Source organism: Bombus fervidus, chromosome 4 (assembly GCF_041682495.2).
Source record: "Bombus fervidus isolate BK054 chromosome 4, iyBomFerv1, whole genome shotgun sequence".
Lineage (NCBI taxonomy): Eukaryota > Metazoa > Arthropoda > Insecta > Hymenoptera > Apidae > Bombus > Bombus fervidus.
Window position 1 is genome coordinate 3650540 of NC_091520.1, and position 24055 is coordinate 3674594.

General features: G+C 35.1%; 1 long non-coding RNA gene across 1 annotated transcript; it reads right to left on the reverse strand.

Moving 5' to 3' along the window:
* Window positions 1-4820: 4820 nt before the first annotated feature.
* Window positions 4821-7087, reverse strand: LOC139986418 (uncharacterized). The gene is made up of 3 exons (XR_011799638.1): window positions 6358-7087; window positions 5881-6009; window positions 4821-5802 (listed from the first exon to the last, which is right to left on the reverse strand). It is a non-coding gene; the product is annotated as an uncharacterized lncRNA (long non-coding RNA).
* Window positions 7088-24055: the final 16968 nt, after the last annotated feature.

The following is a 24055-nucleotide window of genomic DNA, read 5'->3' on the forward strand; positions in this document are numbered from 1 at the left end:
GTATGATTAAACATTATTAACTAAATCTCTTTATAAAAACGAATTACGCATCGCTTCTCTTACTCTGAAGGCTAAAAATCCTCCAAGTTTCTGATTCATCTATCTTTCCGTGAACATCGGATTAACAACTTCGAAAGACCTCACGATAACTCCAAAAAAGAATTTTAGAGTGATCCATCTAGCTACTTTGGGACATCACCTTCAGGTCTTGACAATTGATTTCCAAGTTTTTAATCAAGTATTTTCCGCTGCGCAGCTTCATCGGAGGCTCAGTCCCATCGGGATCCTCTGATTTATGACACGTTTGTGGCGGTGAAAGAAATAACTTCTTTAGGGTGCAGGTATCTTAATATTTTGTGTAGAAAATGAACAGATACGTTACAATTGATGCAGCCAGAAGCGTAGTGAAAAATAAATGCAATAGGTAGATTAAAAAAAAAAGAACATAACAGCTGTATAAAAATATATAGTAGAATTTCAATAGCCGAATTAATAGAAGAATAACAATATTTTGTTAAGAAAGTAATCATTTCTCCTGTGTTAAATTCCATTTATTCAAATAGAAGTTAAGAAAATTGTCAGTTTTTTGTGTAATATTTAAAGACTGTATATATTTTTGATTCCTAAACTACATACATTTTTTAACGCATATAAATATCTCTAGAGTTGCAACGTATTTTCTGCTCAAAGCATTAAAACTCTTCCTCAATTCTCTTTGATTTTTTTTTAATATCAAAAGCGTTAATTTTTTAATGTCAGTGACTGGAACTTTCCTGATAATGTGTAGTTTTACCAATGCTGTTACATTTTTATCATTTTTAAGTTCTTTAATTATTTCGTGCTTTTCTGCGCCAGGTAGAACTACACATTCTCATTTAGCTGTCATTGCCACACCGTACGTTGTTGCCGTTACGCTAAATTATTACGTTCAAATACGACGGCAAACTACGTTTGTATCAAAATTAACTTTTGGCTTTAATTTTTATTCCAAGCCGTAAAATTGATTTATCAAATGCCGACTATACACTTTCAATATTTTGCTTCAGATGCGGCGCTGAAGCAATGAACGTGTACTTGCGTTTCTAATTTCTTTAAATTCTTTCTTTTCTCCTCGGAACAAGCCTATTCTGTGATTTGAGATGCATGAATTGCAGAATAATAGAAAATCAATAGGTTACTCGCGATTAAAAAATGAAATATTTGATGAAAAGTAACGAGAAACGCGTAAATCATAACGATTTCTACAGCGGTTTGTAATATATAACACCCCAAACGTTTTTGAATTACCATAATGGCAAAATTGTTACGAACCCCTGGCACGCACATAGTCACGAGCAGGGCTGTCAACAGGTGAGACCTCCGCGCACTTTCCAGCACGTAGAGGATTTTCTTCTTAACTTTCTACATATTCGTGTTTATTATACAGTTTGAACTTTCTTTTGTAGCGACACATGAGTCAATAGGAGATTCGAATCGAAAGAGACTCATATTGTTATGCTTCGGAGTGCCAACGTTGTTTTGGTTTGCTAGATTTAAAGGTAAACAAACTCCGGAGTTACATGTGAACTTTTTGTAATACCACCGGTCGACAGAAATAGACGAACATGCTCTCTATGGTAATCGTTACAGCGAGTCAGACAGTCGAATAGCGAGCGTAGAGTTGAACAGTAGCACTGAGCGAGCGACGATTGCGAGCGGCATACACTGTTCTGCACTTAATACTTTTTAATATGCTCTGACTACTACAATTTTATCACTCGTCTCTTTAATAAACCAACACGTATAATAATCCACCTCAGATCGGTGACCCCGGTGATTAAAAATGAAGAAAGGTGAACGTGTTACATTCAATATGGCAAATGCCAATGAAGAAATGAGGAACAGACGACACGGACAGTGGAATGACAGTTAGTCAAATATTCCGTGTACCTTCACTACGGCCTCACAGGATTGTGTTGTGGTTCGCCGTGTTGAAAGCGCAATTCAAGACAGCGCGCATCACGACTAATACAACGAAATTTGCTCCTCTCGCCGGGAGCTTCGAGGGTCAATATTTGGAGCAAGTCGAGGCCATAGTGATAAATCTACCATCCATGAGACGATATGAGAAATTAAATAGAGAACTTATTCGAAGAGTGACTGACTCGGACGGCAGGAGAGTGCAAAAGATGCTGGAGTGCGAAGAAATGGGCGGCAGGACGCTTAAAGAAATCTCCTCAACGCCAGACGACTTTGTCCTCACGCTCTGGAGCAGCCGACTATCGACTCACGTCCAGCACGCCCGCCTCGGAAGACACAGCAGCTGAAAATTTAATTCGGATGGCCGATCAGTTACATGAAACGCGCTCTGTGAAGGAACGAATTGCCGCCGTCGAAGCAGAAAGGACGAATGGAGAGCGGCAAAACCGCAGCTCGCACCAAATACAAAACTTGATATGTCAGTTAATAGAGCGAGAAGATGCGTTGAGCCTCGATAGCCGTCCACGAGCACCCTCGAATCGCCGACGTTCACGTTCTCGAGAAAGGACACAACCGTCCCGCCCATGCTACAATCATGAAACCTTTCGAGACCACGCAAGGAAGTGCCGAACCCCTTGCAGTTGGAATTAGGGGAAACGGAACCAATCGTCCGGCGTGCGACGACGGCTCCGCATCCCGCCGCATTTTCGTCACCGACAGGACTTCGAGGATCCCCTTCCTCATGAACACCGGCGCCGACTTATGCGTTTACCCGCGCAACAAAGCAAGGATTAATACGGTGATCGAAGAGTCCATGGGAGTCCAAGACGGAAACTACGACCTTGCGGCAACTACCGTACGTTGAACGCATAGGAAGCGATGAACGTATCTTTTTTAAGATCGACAAAAATGTGAGAAATAAGCATGTTACGGACTCGGGTAGGAGAGTCAGATTTCCTGATCGATTACAGACAGGTTTTAGGTAAGCGGTAGAGCTCGCTGGACTTGGAAAATCTACCTACGAAAACATTTGTAAACCAAACAAGAAAAAAAGAAGCGTTATCCCTGGTAAGGGGTTGATGTAGTTATGGGGGGTCATGAGTTACTGGAAAATTCGCATCGCTAGAGACTCATATTGTTGTACCTTGAAGTGGCAACGTTGTTTTGGTTTGGTAGATTTAAAGGTAAACAAACTCCGAACAAAACATTATCGCCGTTCTTTCTAACGGTCAACTTGAGTTACATTTGAACTTTTTGTAATACTGGTCAGCATTGAGCGAGCGACGATTACGACCGGCATACACTGTCTCTGTATTAGTATTTGAAGTGATTTTAGTATACTCTGACTATTACAAGTTTATCACTCGTCTCTTTAATAGACTATCGCATATAATAATCCAGTTTGAATAGGCGGTAGAATTTATTGGGACGATAAAATTTTTGTTACACGTCACAGTTAACGATTCGGAATTTTTTATTTTTAAATATCGTTGGAAAAATACTTGCTATCAACGCTGGATCTCCAGCCTCCATCTGAACAAACTAACAGAGCCGGTGGTCCTAGTTATTATAAATTTCTTTCTAGCTGCAACAATTTACTTTCAACTAGTAACGAATTTGTTTCAAATATCGGAAGTGGTTGAAGGTTTGTTTGCATCTTATCATGAATTTTATTTTTTGTTTAGTCAGTTTGTTTAATCAGTTTGCTATGTTACGCCTTAACATTGTCGCTATATTGAACGTCAGTAATAGTAGATAAATTTTTATAAAACTATGCAAATAGGAAAAGATAGTAAAAGCTGCAGTGTTACATTTTCAAAATAACGATTGCTGTCTCCAAATATCTTCAATGATTTCACTTGCAGTTAGAGGGAAGAATAAGACATGATTAGCTCTTTGTGATAAATTACTTTCCTTAGTGGATTCTTATGTTCTTAATATTCCCTATTATACCCATTTAATTAATCAATTCACTTAGAATATGTGCTTTTATCGTATTACAAATACTGTTTCAAAAACGCATGATTCCAGTGTCCTGGACGTTTCTATTGTCTATAACTGCTATGAATGCATTATAAAACACGAATTTAAACCATAAAGTAAAAAAGTTGTATTACTTAAATAGCTTCGTGAAATTAAACGTGGAAGATTTACTTGATAGAAGATAATATATCTTAAGAAAATTAAATAAATCCAATTTCAGCTCCGGAGCTTATAATTGGAGAGTGTTTTATAGCTGCATTACATATATTATCTTTTATATTATTTATATTATCTTTATATTATCATTTAATAAGAAGATGAAGAAAGACGAAATTCACATATGTACGTTCGTTTTATCTTTTAAGCTCATTTCATCAAGACTGAGTAAAAGTCGACAGAGATTAAACATCAAATTACACAAGATTTACAATAAATTCTTAATCGTGGTTTAATAAGTAGAAATGAACGACTACTTTCTTGTATTTGCCGGCTTTTGTAGCTAACGAAGTAACGCACGAACCGGATTTATTAATGCTAAGGGATTGTTTCTTGATAAATATCCATACTGATCCCATGGATTAGTGTCATCGATTTGCGATCATGAACTTTCTGTCTATGTCTGCAGATATTATAGCCGTTATCCTATTCTTGAAATATTATACTACTTTTCTTTGGTATGTATTTCTTCATTCCTTTACGATATTTGTTAGTATCTTAGTTTCAAGAAATTACGTAAATCTTTTCTTAAACATATCTTCTTAAAAATGGGATAATTTTGGTAGACAAAGTGCAGCATATTTGGAGCCTTGCTGATAATTTAGAATATCGAAGTATCTAAGAAATTATTAACGTTATCTAATTTATAACATCGTAAATAATAGAGGCAAGTGACCTGTCAACCAATGACATTTGCAGACGAACCGTAATTTTGATATTCCCGACTCAATCTGCAAAGTAAAAGAACGTCGTTTGCAACAATTTTTCATGATCAAAATATGCCAAAACTCTGGAATTGTCGCGACCTATCAACTAGATGATGATCATTCAGGTTGTACCTGTTCGGTTGAGCTCGCGCACCTTGGACGATATGAACGTTCAAGGTGGAGCACAATTAAAGATGTCTATTAAGCTGGTGTTTAGTTGGTTTATTTGTGGTGTCTAGTATAAACTAAAGATTATGAACTATACGTAACAGAATTAAACTTAGACTAGCGCGTGATGAGTCTCTTATCTCTTGAGACGCCTGGTGCTTATATTCTAACCGTTAGTCTAGGGAGTGTGTTTTAGTCAACGTTTCCTATGAAGTGGAAATCTGTCTCTGTCTAATCCTGCAACTGTCGGACTGTCATGGGCGTCTCGCATGTGGTGCGTCTTGTACGATTCATAGTTCTGGTCTAGTGTTGCGTTCTCATCAGGTGTTGAGGTCTAGGACGCGTGGTTCACTTTAGAGCGCACCCGTCGAGCACTTAGGATGCCACTTAGCCTCTCGACGTGGTCCGCATTGTAAATCTTACACACCTTTGCAAGGTGGGAATTTCCAACTTCCGAAAAAAGAGCAGATGTGCTGTCTGTATCTTAATCCGAGGATCACTCAAATACCGAACAAGAATAAGTTACTTCAGCTACTCATTTGCATATTAATCCTATGGTTTGGTATCAATTTTGCCAACATTCCGAGAATACCAAATGTGACAAGAAATTTTAGGTTTTAATGGCAAGTTAATAGTTCGAAATATTTACATACCGAAGCTATGAAACTGCTGGGAAAGATGCTGCGTGCCTCTTCCGAAATGTGAAACACAGCAAAGACAAAAGAGGAGAAGAGTAGATGCAGTGTTGCTCGTGTGAAATGCGGGTACACTGTAAATATGTTGGTTATGACAAGTTACATCTGTGACTACCGCAAGTAAATTTCGAGGCACACAATCTGATATTTACCTGAGATGATAGTTCCTCTGCTGTGATTTTTGTGCCTGATTAGATCGTAAGCGGAAATAATTGTATCATCTACTCGCTTTTTAATTTTATACAATAAAGGTAAATTGGGATGCCGCCATTCCACATTACCTGCGCCATAACACAATCGTTACTTCGTGTAATTTGTTCCATTAAACCAAAGTTTTAGATACTTTCTGTTTTCAATTGTTACTGAAAGTTTGAAATATAAAAGTTTATTTCCCTGTGATCTTACGCAGTTTTATTCCTTCTCATTCTCTGTTGTAATTTTTCGTTCATCTCGACGAAGATTGACGAAACAAATGAAATTTATGACAACTCTTATTTGAATTATGTGATTTATGTGATCGTGATATACGCAATCTAACAATTTTTTAAGATAGATTTTTGTAATGCCAAATTTTGTTAGCAACAAAATACTAAATTTCAATATACGATCTTTCGCTAAAACTTACGTACGTATATTCTCCGTTAAACATCGTTACATTTGCATTGCAAGTGCATTATCTTCCTCCATTGCCAGTTTGTAACACACTATCGATTCACTGAAATCGAATCGTTACGTTGAACGCATCCGAATATCGATACGTCATGGCGTCGACAACGTACGTACAATTCCATAAACTCAATAAATACATTCGTAGTCTTTCTACAGCCTTAGAAACGCCATCTGTGTCAGAAGAAAGAAGCTCGTGTACAGAAGCCAGAGAAACCGTTTTGTCTCTAAATCGTGTACACGTGTCGGATCGGTGTAGTCTCGGCGGCGATCTCCGTGTATACAGAAAGTTTAGTGTGTAATCTCGCGCTCAATCCAATAGTTATCGTTTCAGTATCTCTGGATACGAAGAAATTCGCCAAGGGAAGTCCGTAAACGGTAGTAAATCGGCAAAGTTTTCGCTCTGTGTAGAAACCGTCGAGTGCATTTGGATGGTAACCGATCTTTCTACATTGCAAGTCACAACATCAGTAGAGACGACTAACGTTTCCAAACCAGTAGCGAGTAGGCGTGTCGGCAACATTTAAGGAGTGAATAGGAGAGAAAGCGAGATTTGTGCGAAATCGTAATGTACAGGTGTTCCGCGTAGTTAAAACGAAAGTATAATTATAGCTCTGAAACGGTAGGAGATAGAGGAAGTTTCATTAGAGAAAATTAAAGTGTTTCGAATAGTGTTAACAGCAGTGATCTGTTGTACATGTTGTACGTAATGTTAAATATTGCATATGCATTTTTAGCGTTTTCGAGAAAAACAGTTTTAGATGTTCAATGGTGCTTCACAAGTAAATAAATACTTTTTGCGTTGTATTTATCTTTGCCAGTGCTATTGTAAAATTGATTGCAAATTGTTCGCTGATCCTTTTTAAGAACGTAAAATGACAATGGAGGATCGTGGTTCTTGAAAATATCTCCACGCTAGATACAGTAAACAAAAATATTATTTTTGACAAATTTATGAAATGGATATAAAAAGACACAAAAACTAAAGTGGTATTTTCCATTGTTTCTATCTGTCGTATGTAAAGTTTAACAAAATTAAAATCAAAATATCTCTTAAACTAATCAATTTTCAACCTGCAAAGATAGTAAGCCTGTTGACGTATGTACAAAAAAATAGTTTGTTCGGAAAAACAGATTTTTAAATATTCTAAACGTCACTACTCGCGGAATGGCCACCTACATTAGATGATCCTTCATTCGAAAACATTTAATTTTGCTTAATGAAATTCTTTTCTATCATCTACCGTTTCAGGGCTATAGCTAGTCCCAGTTGCGTAGAACATTTTGAACAAATGTTAGTTTTTCAAAAAATACAACAGTGACAGTGTGATAGAAAAAAGTACAAATAATGATTAGATTTATGCAATACTATTTTGCGTACAATGTTCACTCTCTTGAATCAGAATTAAAATTCAGAATTACCATTTATTCCCTTCAGCAATCTTTCTCCTTGCGACCACATTCACGAATTACTACGTCCACTCTCGTCTGTAGATTTACGCCATATTCGTTCATCCAATCATTAATCTATGTTCGCTCTTACCTACCGAACTATCATTGCACTCAATAGCACAATATTTTATTATTTTTATATTTTTTTATATTTTCTATCTACAACATGAACGATACTCATAAAACGCTTAATATCTTACATTTCGTTTTAGTTTATAATCCTAAAGAACTCAAAAGACACGTTTTACATTCGTATTCCGTTCTTATCACGTGTAGATCTCTCTTGTACCAAAGGATAATATAATGTTCCCTAATCTTCATCTTCGTGTTTTCAATCTTCCATCTCTTAGCGGCGAGTTTGTCTTTGGTACTTTAAATGAATTCGAAATAATCCTTACACAGCAAATTTTCTACTCGTACTTTTAATGAAACCACCTGAAGGTGGTCTGCATAGCGAATTATTCGTCGGTAGCGAGCACGCGTTTTAAAGCTTCGCTGTTAAAAAATAGACGAAAAACGTATATACACAGTGTATTTCTTATTTCTGGGATCATCGTTGTTTCATCGATGTTACTTCTTTCATCCATGTTTGATTCTAAAACAGCTCCAGTGTTGTTTTCCAAATTTCGGTTTCGCATAAGTAAGCGTTCATTTTCACGCAAATCTATTCTTCGCAGTAACGAATACCTATCGGTGCGAGCATCAACTTACATGCGTAGTCTTTTTAATCTGTTTCTTATACAAGTCTACATTCTCGTGTATAGACTTGCATTTCGCCGCACATATTGTTTAGCCACACAATGTACCGTATAACGTATTTCTACATATAGTGATTCTCCATTCTCGCTGCACACACGAAAATACGAGCCACTACATAGCAGTAGCAGCACACCAAATACATCTGCTGCGTAGTCTTGTGTTAAATGTTTCTCTCTCGCGTGTGTACGCGCACACTCGTGAATGCACCGAATTCGGGTTCCTGGTTACAAGGGCGCAGGAGGGAGGCGTTACGCTTCGCCTCTCTCTCTCTCTCTCTTTCTCTCCCTCTGGCCCTTCGTGAGATTGCACACCGTGACCAACAAACTACTACGGTTTACGGGATATAACTCGCAGGAAGAACGAGCTCGGAAAGAGGAAAACGGAAAATGCGAGAAAATGGAGAAAGTCCGAGAAGAATAGACTACGTGCGAACAGCGAGAACAACGCACAGTCTGAAATGCAAAGAGAAAAATGAAAGAAAGAGAGAAGGCAGACTAGCGAATAATAATTACTTCCTTATATTTATCCTAAACGCAACACACCAAATCGATTACTACAGGTCGATGTGGTTTCTTAGTTTCGACCGATTATTATTATTATTATTATTATCATCATCATATTTATGTATTTAAAGTCGAGTCAATCTTACGGTTATCATTAACAACAATTACCATTACGTAAGATACAATAAGTTACTCATGATATATGATACATGCGTGACATACAATGTATGATATTTGGCATATGTATCATATATATGTAGATGAGTGGGCGGGTTTGATACATTTTGCAAGGAAAAGATCGTGTAAACGTAAATATCTTAGTGATTTCTTTGATGTGAATAAAAATTATATTCTTGAACAAAAACAAATATTAATTTTTTCAGCTTAAACGTGGAACGTGTTAAAAATTGTATGAAACACGAAAAATGTCTCGAGTTTGCCTATCTATGGGAGAATTGGTACACGGTAATGAGAGGCATATTTATGTATCTTAATAATATCATTTTATTGATTTTATATTTTCTAACTACTCTTACATAGTCAAAAGTGAAACTCAGGTGGAAGGTAAAATTTGGTTCTATTTTGCAATAAAATCATTCACTGAGAAAATATAATTACAATGATTGAACTTTTTTAGATCAGTTTAAGCTAACAAGTTGGAACGTGTAAGGTTGGTGTGCTCAGTTCTCAATCTCGTGAAAATCACCTGATCTCTCTTTTATGATTTCAATCAATGTAGCACGAGATTCTCTTCACTTTGTTGATCGTCCTTTTTTTACCTGTATTGTTACATATAGAGAGATTATCTTGTTCTTACAGAAACTAATCGTATTTACATGTAGTTATAGAATATCAGTCAGCGCACCTCCCTCCCACTCTCGACCCTCCACTCTATAGTAACGGCGACAAAGTGAAGAAAGCTCTCTAAGCTGCAGAGCTTAACTCGAATAGCATTGAATTAAAATTAAGTTATCTAGGTCGTTGACGAATTCCTTTTCTCTAAGCTTCTTAACTGCAAATAGTTGTCACTTAATGTCTATTTACATCGAAGTTCATAACACTTCTAAAATAATTTTGTCAATATTTTATTTGACAGATATCCAATAGAAACTGTTTCAAGAACAATATTATTAGCAGTATTTATTAGTATTTTATATATTATTTTCTGATTCTTATAGAAAAGTGTTAATGTTTAACAGACGTTAAAACTTTACTTTAATAATTTATAAATGGTAATAATTATTTCTTCAGTTTCAAGTTACTGATGTAGATTACCGCCAAAGGATTCACGTATACCTATAACAAATGCGTGTTATCATATAACGATATCAAACATTCGGTCGATACATAGCAACATTTACAATCATTATTAACAAATAAGTATTATTTTAAATTAGTAAATATAAATTTCGTAGCCTCTTAAGATTTCTTCGATCATAGAATTTGTTACCGTATGTCACACATAACGATACGATCAAGAATAATATTTATCATTTTGGAATACGAGAGACACTTTGAAATTTCAAAACTTACCATCTCTGGAAATATTGTACGGCGATTAATCCATTCATTCTGACCGTAACACTTGTGATTTTTATTTTATTTAGAAAACACTCACTCGTTCGTTCGTATGTTTCATCCTGAAAGCAATCGCTTGTTTGGATTTGATACATGAGGTTAAAAAGTTAATCATAGAATTAATAAAGATTAATAAATAACACGATAAATGTTTCTTGATTAAAATCGAACTATCATATATGGTACAATAAACCGAAGTAGAGTTATATGTATATAAAGAGATAACAAATTTCAAGAATTTGCAGAATACAATGCGACTCGCAGGAAAAGAAAGTGAAAAGAGAAGATGAATTACAACGTAGTTTCTTGCAGGAAAGAAAAAATTATAAAATATCTCAAATAAAACGGGAGAAATTGGCAAAGAAAATGAAACAGTGGGAAAATGAGATAAATTTTTTATGAAACAAACGAGGTTACGGTGAGAACCAAGCTATAAAGCACGCATGGAAAGAAAATATATACCAACGATGAAATATATGAAATACGTATTACAGTACATACATATTACAGTGAAGATATAGTTAGACAACCATAAAAACAGAAAAAGAACTCAACGATGGTTATGCAACAAGAAGTATTCTATAGGATCGTATACATACATGAAGCATGAAGATATATAATCAATAACTGTTATATAATTACTTAATTATATAAAATGATAGCTGTAACAGCTGTTACGAGCTTTTCATTTCTCACAATCTGACAGTTAAGAAAAACATTTATTATTTATATTTATTTATTTATATTTATTTTTAATTTAATTTATATTTAATGAATTACGTAACGTTACATAACATGAATTTTCACAAACGATATAATCTTTTCTCTTTGATGTTAGAGATGGCACCAAGACAAATTCAATAATATCAAATTAACTCGTTTCTTTCAATAATTTCCTTGAAAGGCCGTTCTTAAATATAAAGTTTCTTACTTTTTATTAATACGTAAGTAAGGCACGAATAAGAAACTCATTCAGTGATATTTTTTAGTCGAATAGAATTATTGAACAAATTTGTCGCAAGCTGCATCTCCTATTCGTCGTGCGTGTGCAAATGTTATTAAATTTAAATTAATTTGAAATGTTATTTAAAGTTTAAGTTAATTTAAATGTTATTTAAAGTTTAAGTTAATTTAAATGTTAATTATTCTTAAAACTTTGACTCTTAGATCTTTTCCACATGCATATACAATGGCGAATAAAAGAAAGAAGAATTGGTACACTATGAATCTCAGTAATTTCTTTATTAAAAGCATTTTACCATATTGATAACGGTCATCCATTCTGTGGTCTATATGCATTATACTTATTCATTGCTCTTACTAAATATAAATCCATTTTGTAAAATTATGGTGTCCTGTTACACTTCTTTCTCCATAAACTTTCTTTTATCTGCCACCATATTTATATTTATAATTATACAACAACAATTCGATAATCTACGAACAAACTTAACTCTAAAGCATGGACTACTGGAAATATGCCTACAAGCAATCATTCCAACTCGTTGTATCAATTTACCGAATATTCTCATGAACAAATTGTAAGTTATATCCAGGAAAATAAAAAACAAAAAATATGACGATCTAAATCCTCATGTATCTACACTAACAACGTGTCTTTATTGGTATTGCGATATTTACATATATCGTACTTTTAACGTATTTTTAATTTTCCATGATTTAGTATCTAACAAAAACACAATACAAGACTAGTTCCATTTGAAGTGTTAAAAAGGGATTATCGAGAAGTGATCTTTACATAAGAGAACATAAAACGTCTGAAAAGATGAAATATTGCAGAACGGCGATACGATAGGAATACTAAGGAGAGAAGCAAAGAACGATTAGGATGCTTGTACTATTCGTATAGCGGGCCGTACAATAGTAGAGATGCTTTCGCGGTCTCCTAAGGGAGCCTGTGTCGAAACCGTTCCACATCGAGTTCCTTTCTGTATTACATGGTTTATCAGAGAAGCCAGTGCCGCGGTCAAGGATGGGACGCATTCACAAGCAACGCTGGACTCGTAGACCTTTAAGATCGATCGATGGATTTTACTTGTGCCTCTGCTTCTTCGACCAACCAAAACGTGCCTTTTGTGCGCGAGGAAACGTGTACGCGTGAACGTGTACGTACTTGAACAAAGCACGCTTTATCGATTTTACGTCCGTTCGGTTTTATTCTTTTCTCTTCGCAATAATAGCATCTTTACATGAGATAATGCAGCAATCAGATGAAAATTTAATATAACCATTGAGAGACGAGATAATAATTTAAGATATAACAGCGGCTTTTATAGAAACTGGTCTGAAAGTTTACCTTCCTTTCTTCAACGTATTTCGAGTTTAATAGAATCGTTTCGGTGCTTTACAGGATAATTTATCCTTTGGTGTTATTTTTATGAACGTACACACGACAAATACGTCATTGTTTTAACAAATATGTTTTCAAAGATGATTGTCCCGCTTCTTCGTTCTGTAAACACAGTGGCCAATTGAATTTTATAATCGTAGAATTGTCTACTATCTTTAAACATTTTTCGTTTCTGTCCTCTTATTTCTCGATTATTTACATATTGACTATCAGGCAAATTTTGTCTGCATGGCTGTTGCTTACCTCAGCATAATATATTATAATATGCACACGCACGTAACACGCGCATCTGACATTTTACATTAGTGTTATCCTCGTAATATTAAAAGTATTGATAATTGTATGGATCTTTCTTTGATTTAAATGTTATAGTTAATTCTGACAATATCGATCACCGGTGTCTTATATGGTACCTTCGGACTTGTAAGTTTAATAGCAATTATCGGAGCTCGTTATGGTAGCCATATCAAAAGTCTTCGTTCTATCTTCACGCAGAGTTGAAAGTATTTACACGCGCAAGTCCACACGGATTTTATTCTTCTCAAATTTCGTACATTTCTTAATTATATTTTTATTTATTCTTACCATTGTCCTTCTTTTATGAGCTTTATATAAATCTCACTTTTCATTTTTACCAATTTTTTTGCTTATCACACTAAATTTTGGACAAAGTCCAATTCTGCTTCCTACTTCGTTCTTGACTTTTGCACGCTTATTGCATTATAAACACCATAGTTGTTATTGCTTTTTAAGCTGATTAAGTTCATAGACAGACATTACAAATAATATTGTTTTGAGTTGAATCTTCTCCATTGTACAATTTTGTAGTTATAGAATATCCACGCAGAGTGTCGTATTTCTTTGTATTAGCTTGTCCGAAAAGTTTCTTTCGTTTCACAAAGAAACTATAGACATACAACATTTTTTTTTTTATATTCTTTTGACCCATTATCTTTTCTTTATCCTACAATTTACATCGTATGATCTATTTTGCATTGCATGCAGTATATTAATACATGTAATAAAATATAATATAGAAATGTTTCGCATCTGTTGTTTTCTTCTAAAACGAAAGAAATTTTCGAGACAAGCTAATACAAGTTACTCCTGGCAAAAAAAGGAAGAAGCAACATAGAAACGTAGTCAGATAAAAGAAACGGTAAAGCGCCGAAATGAAAATAAAATTCAACAAGGTTTCTGATTTTTCGTATGCGTAATATTCTGTAGTACGTCTATGCATTTCGTAAAATACAATCTAGGAGTAGCCTCATTTAAAAAGACCTTTGTTCAATTCATGACCTCCCTTTGTTAGTGTTATTGGAGAACCTACTTCCTAGAACGCATTAAGAGAATGTATAGATTCTCTTGCACTCACCATTAGAGCATAGAGACCAAAGCACAATTCCTCAAAAGTCCTAGCTAACCATCCCTTCCGTTCAAATACATCCTTTGACCTAGTGTTCGCTATTCCAATGTCTAAAGTCTAAAGCACGAGCCTGTAGGAAAGGAGTCCTTGCCTGATGAGTCCACCGGTAGGATGAAGTTCAGACCTGGATGAAACAGAGTTTCCCTTCTCTATCCTTCTCTCTCTTTCTGTTTTCCCTTGCATTATAGGTAACGATGGGCATTCGAACTTTAGTTTCAAAACGGCACGAGATGTTTTTCAAGGCTGTACAAATTCGAATTACTTCGAATAGGATTCGATAGCTTAAAACTTCTGAAAGTCTTAAAAGTCGTGAAAGTCTTGAAAGTCGGTCGTGTAAATGCATTTCTGATATCTCGAACTTCCTGTTTCTTCTTTAATACTTGATGGCAATGATACTGTTTGGATTAAAGGATTCAGAATGCTTGTAAAATATTAACTACACGGCAAGCTTTCAAAACTTATCAAAGTCAACAGGATCTTCAGGACCTGCGTGACTTTCGCGAGTTTTAAGGTATCGAATCCTCTTTGAAATGATTCTCGAGATGCGCGCCTGTTCGACATGCTTAACGGCCCGTTACTAATTACAACAAAATCAAGCTCCAATAGAATCTAAATATCGTCTGATGGATAATCCTCAATTTTTTTTAGCGAATTGAGAAATATTCGTGTGATTTTATGGCTGCATCAGACTTTTCTTCGTCTTCCAATACAACGTGTAGAACTCGGCAAAATAAAACCAATATACATAAACTTGGAACAAAGTTTTATGATTTCTCAGAGAAGCGAACAGCGCGGCGATATGGTCAGTGGCTGTAAATAATGCTTGTAAAATTATTACCAGTTACTCCGATAATTACAAAAATATGGGATAATTATAAAAGTTACGGATACTATGTTAAATATACCATGTTCCTATGTAAAACAAAGTTTATTAATACCAGGCAGAAATTTGTACAATTAGCCTCAAGCAAATTCTACGAATGTCAGGAATAGCCGTAATACCAATACTAATAGCCGTAATAAACGGAATGGCGCAAGCGTATAAATTCTCAATGAGTAATAACATAACAACAGTTTATATACATGCATTTGCACTATGTAACTGTGCTTCGTATACGCGTAATTTACAAGCATATTCGACGGTCCGATTACAAGTAAATCTAGGAGAGAAAAATCATTGCTCCGAGCATTCATTTTCGAAGACGTATATGTATCTTCAAATTGAATAATATAAGCAAACTGTACCGCTGTCGTGGGAAACAACGAGGAAAAGTTTGAAACGCTTCTAGCTTATGGAAAGTGGAATTTAACAGTAACAGGAAAACTGCACGCCGAATGATTTCCAAATATTATTTCCACTCGGCATATCGCAGTGATTAGTACAGAAAACATTAATCGATTAATAAGATTACTTCGAAGGTTACTGTTAGTTTTAATCACATGAAGCGATGCTGTTAAAAGATTAAAACAAACGAATCGACAGAAGAAACGATTTTAAGTACACCAAAGATATATCTCTAAAACGCTTCCTGTCGAATTGTTGTTGATGTTTGTTTACTACTGAATTCTATTGTTCTTCGTATTTTATAGCGCGATAATCCATCGATTCTTAAATAGGAATTTCACGAAGACAATTTTCGTAATTGTGTTGTGCTTCGTAAATATTTACAAAGAAGGAAAGACACCTGATTTCGATAATTTTTCAACAAATTGTCAAAATCATCACTCTGAGTACTGTTGTGAATATTCCAATCGAGGATCGCCGTTTATTAAACAATTATTATCAGAAAAAGTTTACTCAAAAGTACATAACTTTCCGGACACTGTTTACATTTAATGTCGAATGCTATTGTTTATCTGTTTTACTAAAAATCTTTTTTTTTTTATATTTCTTATGACTCCGATGGAACTTGAGAAAAGATGACTCACAATCAATACAGGACAGTTTTTCTATCCTAACGTTGTGTGTACATTAAATGATACAAAATGAAATTCGACGAATTTCTCGCTTTAACGACAAAATACGATGAATTGTTGAACAATTGATAACGCAGTATTAATAAGTAAAAACATGGGCAGATCAACACGTATTTCGTTTACACAATAATATTTCGGTCATTCGAAGATCGTCTTCTACTTGGCTCACCAACCTTGAAATTCCATTGACACGTCTTATGTCACACCTCTGTAGGAAAGAATAAGAATAAACACGATTCTGAATGATAAATTCAATACACTACAAAATTCAAGTACAGATATTAATAGCGAAAGTACAGTGTTAGAAGAATTACATAAAGTGGAAAAAAAACAATTTGAAATGACATGGATGGTTTACTGCACAAATACAACATTTTTGCGAAGTTTGAGATTTTACGTGCAACAAACAGTTTGGCACCTGGCTGTTTCTTTTTACTGTATAAAAATCACATTCACATCTACTTGGTAAATTTGTCAACAATAATATTTTTGTTTATCGTGTTTACTGTAGAGATATTTTCATCTTTGTTGTTTTATGTTGCTAAAAAAAAAAAGTCAATGCAGAATTTACAAGCAATTTTATAACAGCATTCATAAAGACAAGTATAACGCAAACAGTATTTATTTAATTTTTATGTAGCATTCATCTTTTCCTTGAAAACGCTGGAACTGGTCATATAATATTTGTGCAACAAGCCATCGATGTATTTTGACTTAATTGCTGATATCGAGAAACATATTGAGAATGTTTCCAATATACAAAATAGATTGTTAGGAATCTCTGCGATCGAAGCTAGTAACGTTAACCGCACCCTGCAAGCCACAATCTGTTGCAACTTTACCGACAATTCATTTGCCTTCATTTCACGGAAACTATACAAACTGCATTAGATTCTGTTTATGTTCGTATTTAATGACCCGCTACTAGGAATACAAAATTTATGTTATTTAAACTCAGCTTTGCAAGATCTTGCAGTAATCAGATCACTAGAGATATCAGAAAATAATTACAAAATAACGTATGTATGTACGAGATACACCAAACTGCAACATATAAGAACTAAAGCGCTCTAATTGCGATTTGTTGAAACAAATTGAGTTTGTATAATACCGACGCACATATATAGAGGGTAATCTGCATTTCATAAAAACATATTATATAAGAGTCATAACATATTATATAAGAGTCTATATCTCAAAATAAGACGAAAATCGGGAATAAGGAAACTGCGTTAAGCTTTCGTTTTTGACAATTTTTGTTTAAGGAGAAACCCGGCTCGAGTCTCGAAAACTGTGAAAAACATATTTTCACATTCTCTGATCTTTGCTTTTTGAATTACGCGCTTTTATTTTGTGGACAACTGAAATTACGCTCACACCAGACTGATAAACGCTGCGGTATACGACGATTCAAGTGAGTGCAGAGCTCGGTCAACCGCTCTTTTCTGGTAATCCTTACGGCGGAACCATTAAAAGACTCTCTGAATATGCCAACTCATAAAGACCATATGAAAATTGAATCTTGACCGCAAAGTATTATTTCCGCAACTTTAACGGTTCGCATTGCTTAAACAAATTTGGTAAAAAATGTAGAAGGTAATATAACATTCCCTTTATATTTTCATATTGATTACAACATAGCACAATTTGAACAAAATTCCAAACGTGCAGGGAAGTGACCAATTTGGTCGTGAAGCGATTCTCATACAGGATGCAATTTTGATTTTTAAGTAAAACGAATTCTTTTTATTAAATGAATAATTTCAATTTAATGCAAAAATTTTGCGAATCGTTCTTCATACATGGTAAACTTCTTTTTTAACACGTTCGTCGCCACGTCGCACATATCTATGTGACGGGTATACTACCATGGGGGCCCCGTCACCAAACGATGGTGACGCTCTTCTTGTTCGAGTTAATTAATTAAATATACGATATTATATATAGGATATACAACATAAAAATATTAAAAACACATTATACCATACTTTTTATTAATTTATATTCTGAATAATATATTACATTATCCTATATCGTATGGTATTCGTTAAAACATTCCAAACACATTTGGGGTGGTTTTGGGCACTTCGAAAAATAGTTAGACTCCGTTATCGCTACTCTCCTCACTTTCAAATATATTTTCACGCTGTTTACCGAACATTTTGACGATGAAAAAATCACTGATGTACGTCTCACAAGTATGCTTCTCGACTAAATGAAAGATCCGAGATATCTGCCATGAGATCCCTCGGAATACTCTAGCTGGATAGCTCATCGCTTTCTCCATTTCAGAAATAAATAATCTTTTCTTTATAATGAATCAAAGGCGATAAACAATGAATCGAAGGGGATAAACAATGAATTCCTGCTTGTCGCTCTATTTACGTTCTGCGTACCGGCGGTCGGATTTGGGCCCCGCAGGAAACTTAGCCGAATCACGCTGGGCAACGAACGTGTTAAAACATTTTTATGCATGTAAAAGAGCAATAACATACATTTCCGTCCTAAAGTCTTAAGACCTTTCTTACTATTAAAAGGTCTCTGATATTTTGTACATATTATGCATTTCAAGATGCACGTATTTTTCAGTAACGACATTTTTTTTATTGTTTAGACTGAATAGTATGTGTTTTCATTATCGTATAAACCATAAAGTTAAACGAATAATTACGATACAATCCATCAATAACTTCTTTCTGTTCTTGATAAAATGTAATAGCTTATGACCTTAGAACTGGAGTATAAGTATGCTATCGATATTATAAGCGTTCGCCATGAACGTGGTTTATGTTACACTGTATCACATTGCTTAACGTATTTGGAAAATTGGAAAGCGAACACTGGCATAACACGCATTGATGCGTTATAAATCAGACGTTTCTGGGACGTTTCAGCTGACGCTAATTCTCCGACACTCGATAAATGAATGACTAAAAGCACAAGAATCAATCGTCAAGAACTGCCATGAATTTTCCAGATCACAAATCATACCGAAGTTCTTATAATTACTCGTCCCCGTTCCGGATAGGACGAAAGCTTTGGCAAAGAGATTTCGCAAAGGTGTTGATTGATGTTGTCTCTGAGAGAACTTTAAGGGTTGTTTTTAAGGGAACTAACCAACTAGAAACTTTAATGGACTCTCGATCAAAAGGTTGCCTCTTGCAGTAGGAAAAAATGAGATTAAGTCAACAATTTGGTTAATCCAAACAATTCGGTTCAGAATATTCGATCAAACTCGCAATTTTGATAGAATTAGAAGGCTAAATCGTTCAGTTAGTCGAACTTGTCGCTTCAACTACGCTAGACCGCCGATTTTCATCGAATGTGCCGCGAGAAATTTTAAAACATACAATACCTATCTTTTCTTTTCCCTCGGATTGTCAAATAAAGAGATGACATCAGCCAAACCAATAATTTGAGGCGAAAAAGTCTGGAAGTCTCGTTGCGTTAGGCAATCTGCGAAAAGGACTTGCCAATAATCAACATGGGGAATTTCCAGTCATTAAGTCACGAAGAGTTGAGGTTTAGTATCTGTTGTGGCTAAAACCAATTCTGAGAAGCATCTGTAACAGGGATGAAATAGTCGACTAGGCGTCTCGATAATCAAAGAACAGTAGCGCGCTAAATTTAGAGACTCTAAGGAAGAAATTGATCGACCTCAACGCATTTGAGTCAGTTAACATCGCTTGCAACCATGTTCCTCGCAGTTACGGAAAATTGTTTCTTTGTTGTCCTCTGCGCCAACTACACGCTATGATGGATACTGAACTCAAGGGTTTAATGACTAAACGTGACGCGGTAAAGGCATCGTTAACTCGTTTTGAGAGATTCTTTAGTGAGTCGGCACAGTCAATAGGTAAGTACGTCGGTACTGCAGAAACGGTTACAGAAAATGGTAGAATTATTAGATGTCAGTGGCCTGTAATACCAAGTGACCTAACTTGGAATTAGTCAACGTGAGTTAATGAGCATAATTCTAAAACTGGTAAGAAGACTACCTTGAGAGATGCCACCCTCGTTGGAGCACAAGGCAGCTGAAATTGTACCTGTTTGCTTCGGAAGTCCGCGGATGAATATTTATTCATCCAGTACGCCTTTTCATTGGTATTACAGAAGCCGTATAATTGGACGTCGCGTCGTCTGCTTCGTCCAGCAATGTATTTATCCAGAAGTTTTAATTGTATGCAGTTTTAATTACGCCTCGATGAATGAAATCGTTCCATCGCTATCTTCCACGAATCGGCTAACAAGGGGCATTACTCGAATATAACGCGTCGATTTTCATGAAATTTTACAGATGCATAATATGGCTAATAATCCACGATCAAGTAACGAGAATAGTCCTTAAAGTTGAGCTTGGAAACGTATTTTCTGAAATGTCTCGAGATATATCAAAGGTAGAATTATGTAGATAGAGAATGATGTAGACTGCGTAAATAGATCTTTAAAAAACCATCGTGGGGAATATTTCCCTTGTCCCTGCAAAAAGGAAATGCAAAATCTTTTTCTTTTACGAATTTGAGTATCAACTTGAACTTGATTAGGTTTAACAAGTCTTGAAAGCTTGGCTAGTTTAATCAATACTTTACAAGCATTTCGAACGCTTTAATTTGAGCAGTAGGAAATCTAGAAATATCGGAAATGCATTTACGCGAACGACTTCCAAGGCTTCCAAGAGTTCTAGCGGACTTTCAGGAATTCCGGGCTTTCGAATCTTATTCAAAGTGATTCGAATTTTGACAATTTTAGTAAACATCGAGTCAGATCACTGGAGATGTCCTCCACCGATTGGACCATTACGCGTCGCTAATGGCCCTTCCAAAGTGATCGCGTTTCCAATACACTCGAGTTTTGAAAACACGAAACGGAAAGGACCGTTACAATCTTTCTAAAAAAATCTGAATGCTGAAGTCTCGACACAAAAATAGTCGTGAAATTAGCTACGGAATCTTTCGCGTTTTTATTCCTTCCGATGGAACAACACCGGATCGTCGGTTCAAAAACGTGGCTGAAAAAAAAAAAAGAAAGAAAACAAGTTTTTTAAGCTATTCTGATAGCTTGAGATATGATAAGCTGTTTACTTCTGGAATGGAGGGAGAGCTCTGAAGTTTCATGCATTATATTTGTAATTGGTCTAGTTGTGTAAACTGCTGTAGCAATTCTGAGATCAGAATGGCGAATGGATTTGATACTTCAAAGCGCTCGAGACTCTTGTTTTCGCAGAGGAATAAACAACGGAACCGTAATCAATTTTCAATCTTATTACGGCCTTTAGTACTATAGCTGTATAGGTATCAGCATAAAGAAAAGCTTTGACTGCAGAGCTACCGATTCCGTTACGTTGTTTACCAAAGAGCGGAAAAATATCGTGAGACTTAACGTTGTGCCTCGTAGCTCCCCACTTTTAATTACGCAAGTTCTCTTATTTGTCCGATTTTCAACATGTTTTCGATAAATGTTCTCCGTAAAGCAATACTTCTTTAGAATAGAAATAATGCGTGGTTTCCATACCATATCATAAGCTGTCTCGATGTTCACACGACGATGGTATGTTGTTTGTTGCGAGAAACATCGGTTATATTTGTTTCTAAACTCACGAATTGATTCAAGGTGGAATGGAATTTCCCAAATCCGTTCTGTAATGCCAACATTACATTGTAATATTCAAGCACCCACTTTAACCTGTTGTTAGCTAGATTCTCCATCAGTTTGCACGTAGTGTTTGTTAAATCTATAGGTCGATAATTGGAAGAGTTAGAAGGATGTTTCTTTGGTTTAAGAATAGATATTACAGCCGAGTAGAAAATATTCATCGTATTTCAAAATGATGTTACGTAATTCAAATTGATACGTTAGACTAAAAAATAGCAAATTGCAAATAAATTCCGCCAGGACCAGGGCAAGACAAATTTCTGCATTTATATAAGGTAAGTATGACTTTGATAACAGGTGGAGTTTATTAATACTCCTGTAAACAGCAAAATCAAGAAGATCGGTTTTTTTTAGACCAATGACAAAGCTCTTCAAACGACATAAGCAACATCGAGAACATATTTCTCCAACATTCCTTAGTGCAAGATTTTTGCGATACAATTACAGTTACGAACGACAAGCCGAGAGAACGAAAGAAAACTAAAATAGCGCTGTTTTGTTCTGTTCAATTTCAGTCGATTGTAGACTGTGACAATATTGATTTTATTATTAATCATTTTAATTCCTATCATTGTTACTTAATTTCTCCATTGAATATGGTCGGCTAATTATATTATGACAGTGATAACGTTACTTTTGGTGATTGACATATAATACTACGGTAATGTAATAATTACAATTTATATAATAATTAATGGTAATATTATATCGTATTATAATAATTATGATAAACCTGTGTAACAGGTATTGTATGTCGTATATTGTTTCAAATGTACAGTATTATGTACCTACACATATGTAACAATAATGTGGCATTTCGTACTGGGATTGTGATATTATAACATATTTTGAAATTTAGTATAAGATAAATTAAGCAGTTTTGCAATTTATTAAATAGACCAAATACTATTGAATGGTTTCAAAATACATATATATATATTAGAATAGTGATGGACATATCGTCGGGATACAGAGATACAACGATATCCTTTACTAAAAATTACACGACCTGCTTACGTGGCTCTAAGTCTATTCTACATGCACTTTTTTGTCATACAGATACGCTTATCGTTTTAGGTTTTTTATTATTTTATTTACTACAATAGTGCAATTGAACGTATATATAAAAAGATAAAATAGGGTTATATGAACACAGAAACAGAAGAAAAGTACAAAAAGAAAAATGTCAAACTGTCATCCCTCAACTAGGTCACACAAGATGCATTTAAATGACCGGTAAAAGGTCAAGACAATCAGCAAGGCCATTGGCGCAATTCAGAATGGGACGAAACGAGCAGAACACCCATACTTTGAACATTAAGATGGAAAATATTATTACACCTTGTATTCCTAATAGATACACTCATGCTGATCATACCAATAACAAGTAAAGGAGAAGAATCTATATGAACGTTAAGATCTTTCTCAGAAAAATCATGTCACATATCCTCCTGCGGTTAGCGAGCAAGAGGATACTGAGAACGCCAAGAACAAGCTCATAATTACGGTCATCGATGAGCATACTCGTATCAAGTTTGAGTGCAACAAATCGCAGGAGTTTATGCTGGGCTCTTTCTATAAGAGTATCGTATTTCTTTTATGGACGATTCCACACTACCGAGACGTATTCCACATGATATTTGACAAATGTAGCATATAACAGCTTAATGGTAGAAATATTAGGTTGTCCGAAAAGTTTCTTTCGTTTCAGAAAGTGATAATAGATGAACAATAATTTCTGTTTTATATTATTTTATTGAATTAGGTATGATCCATTTCGTTCTATTTCTATTACTATGTTCGTGCGTAATTCGATAAACTAATATAAAACAAAAAACATTGTGCGTTTATTATTTCCTTATAAAACGAAAGAAACATTTCGGACAAGCTAATATATTGAAAATCAAGTGAGAAACGATTCACGGGTCCCAAAGTTCTCGTTG